Below are 14,659 nucleotides of genomic sequence, written 5' to 3'. Positions count from 1 at the left end.
GGTAAACACCAGACAGTGAGAGGCAGTTCTGATAAGCATTGCTCATTATTACAAGATTGAAAACATGCCTGAGGGAAAAAAATGTGCATGTGAGATGGTCTCTGAGATCAGGGGAACCAGTTCTGCAGGCTTCTTGAGCAAACTGCAAATGGGTCATGCTTCAACTCAATTCTAGACCGCCAAGACAGAGAGCCCACAAAAATGCCTGTCAATGTTTAACGATCCGCTGAGGAAAGGGAGGGTCGCAAAAAGGAGCTGGTTCTCTCTCTGCAAACTCATGGGACACTCGGCTCAACAGTCACACTAAAGGTCGGTAAGACCAAGGAAATGGGATTCCAGTTGTCAGGTCAACATGGATAAGAAACTAGAAATAAAAATTAACACATGCTCACTTCTGCATGAGTAGAACTGCTCCGCTGGAGTACCTCTGTGCTCTGTGTTGCCTGGAGAGCTAGTTACCAGGTACAGGCAGTCTGCACAAGAGCGGCAGTTACTATTCTTCCTCAGTCCCACTTCTAATCTTTGCTGGGCCTGGAGCAGCTCGCCTGCCAAGCTTGTCTCCCTTCATTTCTGAGAAAGAACACTGACTGGTGTGTGTATATAATCTGGGGAAGAGGAAGAGGCAGAAGTTCAAAACACTCCATCGTGCAAAGTGAGAATTTTAAAGTAGGCCCCTGGGCAAGAATTCTTTGAGGCATCTTAAACCCAGGTGCAATTGGAAGGTGAGACCTGAAGAATGTCATGGCCACCGCTCTTCTGAGATCATCCGGCCCTTTAACAAGTTCAGTGCTACGTATATAGTGGACACTAAAAACCAGGTGTTTAATAAATTTTAAAGCAGTCCCACTTAGAGTGTGCACACTGAGGAGTAATTTTTATGAAAAAATTCTTTGTTTTGGCAAAATAACTACTGAGAAGTGCTCTCTCCACCACTTCTTTGCTATGAATCTTTAAGGCAAATCATCTCACACTCTAAAGCTTAGTTTTCTCATTTGTACATATTTGACAATAGGCTGTCCCTCACGGGTTATGAGGATTAAATGAAATGATGAATATAAAACAGCACATATCTCACATCTTGCACCAAAAATAGCTTCCAAAAGCATACTCTCACTTACTTTCTGAGTTAACACTTTTGTTCCATCCTGCTGAATAAGAGTATACTTGGTTATATATTCTCCTTTTCTCTTTTGTATTATGTTTCTATCTCTCTATGAATTACGGACTTCATGGACAGATACTCTGATGGCATTTATCTTCCTGTCACTCTTTGCATATTGCGCCCAGTGACTACTTGAAGAAATATTAAGACAATAGTTCATTCTCTCTTTTTAATTTGCACAGACTTACACATATTACTTGCCTGCTTGTTTATCTTGACAACTTCTCATCCTTCAAGATGAAAGTCACCACCCCTCCAGGAAGCCTTCCCTAACTTCCACAGACAGAGTTAAATGCTGTAGTAGATTGACTTCCTGCTCCTACCTCTTCACCCTCTCCCTGGAATGGAACTACACAGCCATGTTGCCTCTAGAGTAGGCAGAGTATTCTTCTCTACCTTCCTGATGGGACGTTGGTCAATGGAATGGTACAAACGTGATGCAGACATCGGCCACAGGTGTGCTCGTGTGGCTTGGCTGGCTTCTTGTACTCCTTCCACGTGCACAAGGAGAGCTGGCTCCAGGGAGCCACTGCCCCTTTTGGGTCCCAGAAAGAGAGATATAAGGGTGGACCAGACTCCGACTCACCAAAAGTGACCTGTAGATATAGAAACAAGAAATATTTGTTGTTGGAAGTCCCTGAAGTTTGGGGTTGCCATGTAACACTTTGGCAGCATAAACTTCCTCCTCCCTCCACAGACACACCTCCATAGCTGTAACTGTTCATCTGCCAGCAGTTTCTCCCATTTGTCTAAGCTTCTGAATGTGAATGAAGGAGTGAGTAAATGAATTAATAAACCTAATGCAAACATAACAGCCATACCAGGGCACAGCTACCTCAATTCCTTCCTGTGCAGTTACTTCCTGAGCTCTCAAAGGCTGGCAAGGAAATGCATTCAGGCCCCTGGTGAGGCATTACACTGCCATGTGGTTCAAGGAGGGATTGTGTTTAAGTTCAAGGAGTGGGGGACAGGAAGAGCACAAAAGAGCAAAGCAGCTGAAGGTGCCCAGCAGGGGAACTGGCAGGGTGGCTAAGGGGGAAATGCTGGTTCCCACACCTTCAAGTAGAAATACAAGCTGCCCAGGGCTTCTGGGTAACAGCTTCTGAGAGTTCAAAGTTCTTCCTAAAAGGCAGTTAGTGAGGCAAAGGACACTGGCGCCTTTTTACAGACGAAGGAGTAAAGGGCTGGACCTCCCGACCCCCAGCTGGTCAGCCAGGAGGCGCTGCCCAGCCAGATGGCCCCTCAGAGGGCAACACAGTTCTTCAGTCCCAGGGCACCCCCTCAACTCCCAATATTCTGGGTGTTATCTATCGTAGGAACTAATCTCACATTTCTGTCATTTATCCTCAACCTTTATTGACAGCCTACATGTGCTGGGCACCCTTGTAAGCCCTGGAGATAAGGCAATAAAAATAGGACAGAAAAACAAAATCTTCCTGTCCTCATGGAGCTTACACACTAGGTGGAGGAGACAATGACTAAACTAAATAATTTTAAAATGCCTTAAAAATAAGACTAAATAATTAAGTTATATAACCTGTGAGAAGGTGGTAAGAGCTCTGGAGGAAAACAGAGCCAAGCGGGGATGGGCATGAGGTGGGGGGAGCTGGAGTTTAAAAGAGAATGGCTGGGGTTGGTCTCATGAGAAGATGACATCTGAACAAAAATGTGACAGAGATGAAGAAACAAGCCACACAGATGTCAGAGGGTCTTGAGGTGGCAGCGTGCCTGGCACGTTCAGGAAACACCAAGCCCGTCAGTGCGGGAACGCCAGAGTGTGCCAGGAGGAGGTCAGGCTGCAGCGACTCAGAAAGGAAACGGGGCAGACGGCGTGAGGCTTGTGAAGGCCGTCAGGTTCCTGGCATTTACCCTGAGATGGAGCAACATGGAGGAAAGGCAGGAAAAAAAGAGAAAGAAATAAATATTTACTGGGCTTCTCTGACACGGCAGGCACTTCACACCTATCGTCTCATGTGATCCTCACAAAGATCCAAGAGAGGTATTTTATTATCTGTGTTTTTCAAGTGAGGACAGTAAGGCCCAGGGAGGTGTTCGCCACCAAGCTTGTATGCAGGGGGCGGGCATTTGCCAGTGGCTTTTTCAGATTAAGCCACCCTCACGCTGGCATCTCATTTAATTTGCCCCTCCATACAAATTCTTCAAACTGGGGAGGCAGAACAAAACCCTTCTGCCCAGTGTGGACCCTCATTCTCTGCAGAAGCATGAAAGACTCCCTGGCCCAGAGCTGGCGGGCAGCACAGGGCAACCTCAATACAAAACCTGGGAGGATGAATTTTGGCAACAGGGCTTCCTGATGAGTTAGTTCACAGAAGGGCTAACTCCTGGGGTGAGCAAAAAGTTCTCCTTAGGTCCGGCCTCCCTCCCACCCACCCTCAGCATGCCGCTGAGTGACTATGGTAAAACTCAGACCTGACTAAGCCATAGTTGCAGGCTTAAAACCCTTCACCGAGTGCCCGCTGCCTGTTGGCTAATGCTCAAAGTCCTCAGCGTGGCCTGTGGGGCCTCTGGGAACCACTGCCTGCTTTCTTCCCCAAGCTCTTTCCTTTTCCTGAGACCCCAGCCACACTGAACTTCTTTGGGTTCCTGTTGCCTTCAGAACTTTCTTTGTATATGCTGTTCCTTTCTCCTGGAATACCTTTCCTCAGCTAATACCTTGTGGGTCCCAAGTTAGATATCATTCATTGCACAGAAGCCCTCCCTCACCTGTCAAGGCCAGAGGTTAGGCGTCCCTCTGATGTGCCCCAGGAGCACCTGGATCAGACCGAGAGCACTAGCATCCATCAAGATATTCATCACACCATCTCTAACCCCTGCCCACTCATGTTTGTCCTCCACCAGTTCGTGAGCACGGCCTGGGCATCTGAGCCGTTTGTTTCCCCAGCATCAGCCACTGTGCTTTGCATCTACGAGGCACCCGAGCATTTAATACATGAACACAGCTGGAACGGGACTGAACTTCCACTTGTCCCTTAACATGAACTTGGCTCTAGGGCCCTTAGTGGAAAAGTCAGGTCCGTATTATTCATTGAGTTCCGGGTCCTTCGCATGACTGTGTGGTTTAAACACATCATATGACTTTCCCAAGTCTGTTTCCTCATCTGTGATGGGTATATTTACTCCTGCTGTGCCTTCTTTACAGAGACTGCCGTGAGGCTCTGGTGGGAACATAGGACACTGTCAAGGACAAAGAAGGAATGAGCAGCAATGGGAGCAGCAGCACAGGAGGGAAGTCTGAGGGCTCCAAATGCACTGTGATTAGTCCAGATTCTCCATGTGGCAGCCCCTCCTAGCTGCCAATACTCTTCCCCCTGTCAGTCATCCAAAAACAGGGCTAAAGAGAGAAAGCAAGGCCCCGAACAACTGGTGCTTGCTTTAATCACAACAAAAAGGGAAGCTAGGCTTATAGTCCTAACCCCAGTCACTCTGCCTGACCAAACTCGCGTTAAAGCCTGATTAGCAGCAGCATTTGTTCGCCCAACGTGCTCTGCTGCAGGCATGGGTCCAGATGGCACCTTTTCTTTCCCCAGATGGTGTTGTTGAACCAATGCCTGCAGACCCCAGGGAAGGGGAGGAAAACTCATAAGTAATGATTCTCACATGCTAAGGTTTTCAGAAGAGAGGCGAGTCGTTCCAACAGTCCCATGACATCAAGAACGAAGGCCTGAAAGAAAAATCTGGAAGGCAGAAGGAGAGCAGAAACAAACATGCGGAGTCAGGGTGGGGTTAGGGAGAAGAGCAGTGGACAAAACAGCCCTGATCAACTCAGACGCTCACCCCCAGCGGTGACAAACCCTTGTGCACAAAACCAAATGCTCTGTAAATGTCCTAGATCACAGCAGCAGCAAAGGATGAATGGAGTCACCACAGATGGCTCAGGAGATGGACAGGAAGGAGCAAGGGGAGTAGGGCAGTCAGAGAACCAGCAGAAAGAGCTCCCCCAGCCTACCAAACTGGTGGCCATCAGACCACCAGGCCACACAGCCAGGACATCCGCATCCAATGCTGCTAACGCCCCTGCTGGGCTGCTCTTCTTCTAAGGCTTAGTTTGCATTGTGGTTGAACTTGCCCTTTGCCTCCAATTTGCCTCCCTCAGCTCACTCTCCCTTTCACAGAACAAATAATGCAAAAGGAAGATGCCTTTCAGGTTCTCCTAGAGTCCCCAGTGTTGGGAGGAAGATGATCTTCCTTCTTCCATCAGCTGTTTCTCACGTGATGTTTTCTAAGCCTGTCACGGTCTTGGTCATTTTTCTCTGGACTGAACAATGAGCAGGTGGTCTGAGTGCTTTTCACATCTGATCTCAGTGCATCAGTCTGCCTGCCCAGGGAGGAAGGTGTGAAGCACATCGTGCAGACAGCACTGGGTTCGAGAAGTTAAAGACCTTGTCTACGGTTGCTCAGCCAGAACGCAATATGAACCCAGGGCTGTAAGATCCTAAAGCCACTGTTTTTAATCTTTTACTACATCACCATCCCCCTTATTCTCAGAGGTCATGCAGCTAATAGGGACAAAGATGTGACTAGATTCCAGGCTTCCTGATTCCCAGCCCAGTTCTGCTTTCCCCCTGCTATTCCTCCTTCTGTACATTCGACTTTCTCCTTTCTTATTTCCTACGAGCAACATGCATGGCCCTCAAAGCATGGCTTGCTCTTTTATGCACAACATAATAGAAATAGGAAAATGGCTAGGTGCTTGGGTTTGCTTTATGGATAGACAGAGAAAAGAAGACAAGCATGGGACAGAGGGAAAAAGACACTTGTGTCAACATGCAGGCATTTACAAATGCCCGTTACAGTCCTAGAAGGGTAGAGATCCTGGGAACCAGAAACTATTCCTGGAAGAACCCACTTCATATACTTAAACTCAATCAGAATGCTTTGTTACATACTTACATAGAAATGTGTTTATATGAAAAGCAAACTTTGTCCTCAAAACACTGTCAGGAAACAATGCTCATGAATAGTGTCTTATTTCTGTGTGGCCAGGGCTTTGATCACCCTATTAAAAAACATGCCAGTTACTCAACTGAATGTGTTGCCCAAATTGGGCTTCTTGAGCCTCTCAAAAAATGTAAGTTGAGTGAAGAAACAAAGTGAACAAATGAACCTATGGAGAAGTGAATACATGAAAGGATACAGATGCAATAAGAAAGAACAAGCTTGTTATCTACCAATAAATTTCTGTTTTATTTTTTTTGTAGAGGAACAACTGAAAAATCAAAACTGACAGGCACTTTCAAGATACAAAACTTCTATTTGTGCGTGGACCCTTCCAGAGGTGAAAGCCATTTCACCAGGAGCCAGGCTGAGGCAGCGGAAGCTATGCTCGCCATAGGCTGACTTGCTGATCTCAGATGAAGAATGAAGGAGATGGGGAGTAGAAAGACTGCTTAGATGTGGCAGTCTCCCCTACCCCTGAATCTCATTTTCAGATCTAATGATAGTGGCCCTGGATTTCTGAAGAGCTCACCTTCTGCCATGCCTAGGCAAGTTTAGACTTACGGCATCCATAGGAATCAAAGATTTCAAACAAGCTCCAATCAAGGAAAAGATAACGGGCCATGTAAGGAAGATATATCACACATAACTAACCCTTGTACAAGTACTGTGTTAAGTTAAAGGAGGTACGGACCCAGTGTCGGGGCCCATGGGGCTCAGGGAGGAGACCAAGTGAGGTAGGCCTCGAAGGCTGGATTAGAGATGGCAGCGGGCATTCTGGGCAAGTGCCCGGCGCCGGGAAACCATGGTGTTCAAAATGAAGACAAGTGACAAGTAGAGAGTGTAACTGAGGAAACAGCACCCCAAGGTCAGACCGCAAGAGGCCTGAAATATCAAGAGAGAAAATTTGAACCTGAATTTTTCACATTTTCCAGTCTTCATAAACATGCCAGAACCACCTTTTTGATCTATATTTTCTTGGAATATCAGGATTCTGAAAGATAAAAACAGCCAAGAAGAAAATAAACTGGGGAAATGGGCAACTGAATATTCGTTTGAAACTTCACACTTGGGCTGCAAACTCAAATGTGAAAAAAGGATGATGAACCACAAAAGGGGTGACTTGCCTCTGACAATACACCAGGAGGGAGCTTTCAGACGCAGAAGAAAGTGTGTCAGACATTGCACAAGTGCTGGAAGAGCCAACATGTCCATGGGCCCTTATCAGTTAGTTACCCAGCTTGGAAAGCACCAGGAACCTTGCCTACGTTCAAAATGCCAGAAACTTCCCCTCTCTTTGGTATGGCAGCATCTACCACAATCCCAGACCTCAATTCTGGAAGAGGGTAAGCTGCACATTCCAAAAGTTCTGAGAGCGCACACAGTTCCTGCCCTCAGAAAGCTTATACTCTGGAAAGGACGGGTGTTAACTAAGTCCAACAAGTCCTACCAAGCAGAAGAGCGGGATGCTATAAAACTTTTGACCAGGGCACTTAATGTGGTCTTGGTGGGCCAGGGAAAGCTTGCCTGAAGAAATATGATCTCCGTCAACTGTAAACTACAGTGATACCTAAATTGGGAGCTTTGTCACTTTAACTAAATTCGTCATTGTATCTACATCTGGCTGATGAGCAGTGGATTCCCAGACATTGTTCACCATCTACTGACTCAAAGTCTTCAGGGCTGAGGACTAGGAATCTACATTTTCTGATATTTTCCACATATGCAGATGTGAGGCCAGGTTTGGGAATCACAGCTGTGAAGGGTCCCCAATAGGTCAGAAGTAGTCGATGACTAGTTAAAAAACACGGCAACTAGTCAAAGTTAAGCATGTTCGTTTATGTATCAATTGTTTTCTGACCGTACCAATAGCAAACACAAAATGAAGTAACAGCTGAATCATGGAGTCCTAACCAGTTCTTTGAGCAGGGAAGGAAGCTGAGACGGAGAGGAGCTGGACCAGTTGCTTAACATCACACGGCTTCCTAATGTGAGAGCTGGTACACCCAGGGGAGACTGCCTTTATCTTCCAGGACATATGCAATTTCAACCTAGATAAGGAATTGCAAATAAACAAATTATAATTAATGGCTTTATTATATACTATATATATATAATATATAATATATAATAAATGAGTTATAATAAAGGCTAATAAATTAGTTAAGCTGCACTTTCCAGCACCCCTAGAAGCAGTACACTTATAACAGCAGGCATGACAGATGAATTCTAGATTTAATTATTTTCTAGGACTCAAATTCAGAGGAAGGGAGTGGAGGAACCAGCTGATTTATTAACCAGGCTGGAATGAAACCCAGGATCATAAAGTTAACTGAACTGTAGCAATCACCAGGTCAGACTTTAAAAGGACTGTAGAAAGCCTCACTTAGTACAACCATGTACATTCCTACCCAGCCTGGGAATGAGGGATTCTATCCAAATGCAGTGACTCAGGCGCTCCCAAACCTGGCTGTATATTAGCATCACCTGAAAAGCTTTAAAAATAATATCCAAGGCCAGGACTCTTTGCCCCCTCCCTCCTCCTCCACTACCCTTTCCTCCTAGGGATTCTGATTTAACTAGTCTGGGGTCAGACACTACTAGAGATTTTTTTTTTAAAGCTGCCCAGGTGATCCCAATGTGCAGCCAGCATTGAGACCACAGGACTAACTGGTCCTGTCCAGTTTCTGGCCCTCCAAGTGCCTCGGCAGTACTCTCTCCTGGTGGCCCCCTGTGTCCCCAGAACCTTGCATGGTGCCTGCCACACAGCAGGTGCCTCATTTACTGAATAAACAAAAGAAATGAGATTAGAGGGGAAAAGCAACGCAGTTCAACTGCATAGAGAAAAGGCCAGGATAGGAGATAAGAATGGAACAAAAAAGTTTGTACAGTTGTCTTCCACAGGTGATAGGACAATGGTCCTGTAAAGATGTTCACATCCTAATTCCTGGAGCTTGTGAGTATGGCACATGGTAAAAGAGACTTAACGGATGGGATTAAATTAAGGATTTTAGCATGGGGGGATGATCCTGGATTATCTAGGCAGACCCAATGTAATCACAAGGTCCTTATAAGAAGGAAGCCAGGGGGTCAGGAGGGGAGAGAGGAGATGTGAGGATGATGACAGGTTGACGTGATGTGCTTTGAAGATGGAGGAAGGGGCAAAGTGTCTAGGAATGCAGGCAGCCTCTAACAGCTGGAAAAGACAAGGAAATAGGCTCTCTGCTATAACCTCCAGCAGGACCTCACTCTGCCAACTCCTTGACTGTACCCTGTAAGGCCCATCTCAGACTTCTGAGCCCCAGGATAAGATAATAAATTTGTGTTGTTTCAATCCACTAAGTTTGTGGTAACTTGTTATAGAGGTAATAGGATACTAATACCTAGTCTGTGGACAATGGACCTTGTTCATCTCTGAATCCCCAGCTTGTTTCCTAGTCAACTCTGTTGACTGAGTACATCCTCATAAGCAACACAGAGGTGGACCCTTTCCTTTCCTGACCCTATATCCAATCAGCTGCCACGTTCAGGTGACTGAACCTCTGCAATCTTCCTCCAGCTCAACCCTTTCTCTGCTTTCCGTGACTTATTTAGACAGCTTCCTTCCTTCCTGGTTCTCCCTCACCTGTATACCATACACAGTCCAGCTAGATTCATATTTCAAAGCCCCACTTTGAGTATGCCATACCTCCATTTAAAACCTTCCCTAGCTCTTCTCTGATGCCAAGTCCAAATTCCTAGTATTGATGTCTTCCTCATTTCAAGCTCCCTATCCAACGTCATTTCCCATGGGCCCTTTTCTACACCATAAATTCCAGCCAAACTGCTCCTTATTATCACCTCCACACCAGCATTGTCAGACCTTTGTTCTTGCTGTTCTCTCCACCTACAATGTCTTTCCTTTGTATCTGCACACATCCAAACCTCATCCATCACTCAAGACCCAACCCAAATGACACCCCCTCCTTGAAGCTGCTCCTGCAGCCCCCTTTACCCTCACAAATGTCCCTTCCACGAGCTGGCGATAATCACTTCTTTCGCTGAAGCCTCAGAGCATGTATCTGTACATCTCTCGTGTGAAGTAGGAAAGAGCACAGGCTCTAGAGTCAGGTAGATCTGGGTACAACGTGACCCCCGTGTGCAAGTTTCTTAGCTTCTCTGAACCTCAGGCTTTGCATCTGTAAAATGGGCATGATACCTATCTTACTGGGTTGTTGAAAAGATTAAAGTTCATGTATATGTGCCCAACACAATAAGTATTCAATAATTACATAAACATTGAAGTGGCTCATATACATATCAAATTCCCACTTCTAGACCTCTTAAGGGAAGGACTTATATCCACTTCATTTTTGTAGCCATATAGTACTTTTCATGTAGCAGTGAAAAAATTTTTTTTATTATTAAAATAAGTCATTGAAGTATTAGGAACACTTTTCCAGGCCTCCTGTTCCATGTATAGTAAGGATGGCCTCATTTTCTTCATTTCAGATGAAGAGAAGGGAAGAAGTCCACTGGTTCTCTTTTTGATTATCAGTGTTAAATGGAATTCTTAAAATGGAAACTGCAAGACCCAGTTGTCTTGGTTAAGGCTGCTAAACTACTATCCTCCCAACTGAAGATCATAAATGAGTACTCTTTTCATTAGCAAGAGTCACATGTTCTTTTAATGTAACTGAATTCTAGCTCAGAAAATAGCTGTTGTTCCAGAGCTAGCGGGACAAGGTTCACTTTTCCTACTCCATCATGTTTAGAAACTCCATTCTGGAGAGTGTCCTTCATTCCTCAGTTGAGTAAGCAACAGAATTACCTTCCTTTAAAGGCATTCCTTAACTGCTTTTATGCTGGACATGAAACTTGGCCGTCTATTTCTCTACCTAGTTGGCAGCATCGTGAAGGGAATGACCTTGAGATCTAAAGTCGTAAGATCTGGTTTGAAACCTAGTCAGCCCTTTCCTAGCTTGGTGACCACAAACATAGCACTTTCGTGAGTCTCAGTTTCCCCATTTCAAAAATTGAGACAACCACCCACCTCCTTGGCTGCATCACTACAGGGGGCCAATGAGACCATACATGATGTTATGTAAACTACAAAATGCTATACAATCATATTATCCATTCACCTTTAATGCATCATGAACTCCAAACAGACACCCACAAAACTGGGTAAGAGGAAGGGCACTTTGGGCATTCTAGAAGACCAGTGTTATAGAGGAGAGGAGTGCTACAGCTGTAGATGCAAAAGAACCACAGGCAAGCTCCCATCATAGGAGTCCTAAGAAAATTTGCTTTGATATCTGTAAAGTGCTTTGAGGTGATATTCCTGAATGGAAGGTGTTATTCAGTGTAACTACCATGTAATTAGTTGATACCAAGTCTGCCCAGGCATCATGCCAGACTCTGCATATATGACATCCCTGAATCTTCAAAATGTAGCCATCCTTCAGGGAAGTCATTGTAATCTAGAAGGACCTTCACTAGGACTGAGAAGGTCTGGGAAATGACTGACCGCATCTAAGACAACACTTAACATAATTAGCAACTAACATAAAAAGGGCGGCCACACCTCCAGCCAAGTTTAGCTTTCCCAAAAGGTAGTCCCTTACTTATTTCCCAGAACAGGCTGACTCGGTCTCAGTACAATGCCTCACAGAAGGGCAAAAACCCTAATGAGCAAATCTCATGAAAAATTCAGCTCGTCTTCTGGAGAAAAACAGCTGGAGCTGACCTTAGGAATTCCACTAATTCCCCCTACCACACAGCCTAAAAATAGCCAAAGAGCATTTCTAGTTAGTGATGGCTTTTCCTTTAAAGGCCATAATATGCAAAAAGGCATGCTGGGGTCATTATTCCAAACCATGCGGTCCCCATGATAAATTCTTGGCCAAATGTTCCTATGAGAATCTGCCTTCACAAGGTCAACACTGAGATTTCATTGTGAAGGGCCCCCCCCCACCCAGCCCCACTCCCAGGCACCACTGGGTCTGGATAAAGATGTACATCATCAGCCTCTAACTACCTGTGTGGCCACGAGCAAGTCATTTCCCCTTCCTTGTCTCAGCTTCCAAATCCATGAAATGAAGTGCTACATGCCAACCTCTAAGGTCTTCTGGGGCAAGACTCCCCGAGGGGTACAGTCAACAGCTCCTCATTGCCTTGAGGATAAAATCCAAATCCCTCGGTATTACATGGGCCACTCCAGATCCGCCCCCTGCCTTTCTCCCCATTCCCCTCTACACCACAGCATAATGCTCCTTAAATTTACCTGTAACACTTTGGTGCTTTGAGAACATGCAGCTCCCTCTGCCTACACTGCCCTTTCCCAGCTCTTAAACTCCTACTCACCTTTTAAGTCCCAGTCCAGGTGTCAGCTCCTTCCTCACGAGTTGGGTTAGTCTTCTCTGTGGTCTCACAGGACTCTGCACTACATAGCAACTGCCTGTTTAGTTACCTGTCTCCCTTACAAGCCACCCAGCTCCTTGAAGGTACAGATGCCACGTTCATCTCCTCTGTATTCCCACTACTCAGAGACCTAGTGCCTGCCGCTTGATGTTTGCCCATACTGTACCAAATTCCACCAAAGTGCCACATGCCTTTCATAGTGTTTTACCAAAAGGCCAGAAATGGATTTTTTAAAGTAAAGTTTTCTCTATTCAAAAAACAAGAAAGTAAATTATTTCCAAGCCTTTGCCTTATTAGGAAAATATATATATAGCTGTTTGGGATGGTGACATAATCTTTGAGGAGTTGAAAATATACATTGCATTTGTCCCTGAGAAATCTCTCTTTAAACCAACTGAACCACAGTTTTTTAAAGGACATTCAAATTTAGAAATGATTATCAGTGTTAAATGATGGGTTTGGGATTTTTTTTTTAACCAAGAAAGAAAATCTCCAAAAGGGATAAATTATACACTAAGCTTCCTGAAAATTGTCAGCCAAGCCCTGGAAAATCAGATGAAAAGCATCAAGAAAGAGTGGGATCTTATGTAGAAAAGAAAAATGCCTTGTTAATGTCTAAAAACATTAAAAGGCATATGCATTATTATAGAAAATTTTTAAAAACCAAGTTAATTAGTATGATTAAATGGTAGGCCTTGGACTTGATGGACAAGCTGGAGAAGAACTCCAGACATTTTACCTTTTTCCAGTACCTTCTTCCATCTTTATACATGTCATCTCTGCCCCACAGGCAAACGAGCAAAGCAGGTGGTGTCACCTGTGCTTTACAGGTGAGCAAACTCAAGTCATGGAGGTTAAGGATTTGCCTAAACCCGTGTTGCCTCTAAGCCACAGAATTGGGGTTTGAACCCAAGTTTGCCGAGCTCCAAAGTGCTGTCAGACATACCAGGAAAAGCTGTGGTAAAGGTGGAAGGAAGGGCCAGCTACACAAGTGCCCTGAGAAGGAACCCGAAGATGCAAGGAGGAGCTGGGTTTCCCTCAAACCCCTGCACACCCCAAGCATTGAGCTTGGCACACAGAATGCTGTTAACCTTGACGTGTGATGCAACCAGTCACAAAGGGGTTTTCACTCCTTACATGATCCCAACTTTCCAGCATATAAACAAACTCCTGAAGTGTGGAAAGTAGGCAAGGAGTCTGAGGTTGCAGCATCAGCCAGTCTATTTCTCCTAAACCCTCATGAACAACAATATCCTTGCACTGATTGAGAAAGAGAACACATTTGCACAGGAGGAAAAGGACTACAGAAGGCATGTATTTCAGCATCAGTGGTGTGAGACGGGGGAAGGGAAGAGATGGGGCAAGAAACGGGAAGAGGTGAGATAAGTTCAGCTTTGAACACAGGCTAGGATGTGGACATTTCACACCCTACGCTCACCAAATTCAGTGCAGAGGACAGCAAAGCACTATTTTAGAAAGGGTGGGGAGCAGAAAAACAAAAGGATGTCTATGTTTATACACACACACGGAAGCACACTGACTTTTCATTTAAGAAATGGACATTCTCCAGCCACCACATGGCATTAGGGGCATGCGGTCTATACCCACTGAGCTCGGGAGCAAGTCCCTGACCTTGGCGCTCTTGACCATTCCTGCAACTCCCTGAATGGAATGGCCTTCTCAGTCAGGTATTAGGTATTCTCTGTGGGTGTGACTAATCACATGCTTGTACAGCAAGCCTACCTTCCCAGACTGCATTCATTGCTATCAAGGCTCAAGAATGTAATAATGAGCAACCTGCTCCAGAGGTGGGCAGGAAGAGGAGGAGAGTGGCTGGGAAAGATTTAAAGGTGATGACAGAGCCTCAAAATTACTGAAGGGCTTAACAAGGGAGCCCGAGGCTCTGTACATCAGATGGGATGGGATTTAAGCCAAAAAAAATGGGAACTGGGGAGACTGTGGGATCAGGCTGAAGTCCTTAAGAGGGAAGACCTCAGACAAAGAAGAGTGAGATTCAAATAAAGCCACAAAGTCATAGGAAGGGAAATTAGGTGACAAGAATGATAAGATTTACTCCTAGCAGAATGATAGGTCTTACTTCTTACTACTGAGACTTTAGTCAACCTTCCAGAATTCTGA

General features: G+C 45.2%; 1 protein-coding gene across 8 annotated transcripts in view; it reads right to left on the bottom strand.

Moving 5' to 3' along the window:
- Positions 1-14,659, bottom strand: part of SYTL2 (synaptotagmin like 2) — a 96,643-nt gene that overhangs the window by 56,069 nt on the left and 25,915 nt on the right. For all 8 annotated transcript variants that reach the window (XM_057507165.1, XM_057507166.1, XM_036907006.2 and 5 more), the window contains exon 2: positions 1,486-1,758. The gene's annotated coding sequence lies outside the window, so the exon portion shown is untranslated. The remainder of the gene's footprint in view (positions 1-1,485; positions 1,759-14,659) is intronic.

This window comes from Manis pentadactyla, chromosome 9, assembly GCF_030020395.1.
Source record: "Manis pentadactyla isolate mManPen7 chromosome 9, mManPen7.hap1, whole genome shotgun sequence".
NCBI classification, from domain to species: domain Eukaryota; kingdom Metazoa; phylum Chordata; class Mammalia; order Pholidota; family Manidae; genus Manis; species Manis pentadactyla.
This window is presented reverse-complemented; position numbering and strand designations above follow the sequence as displayed.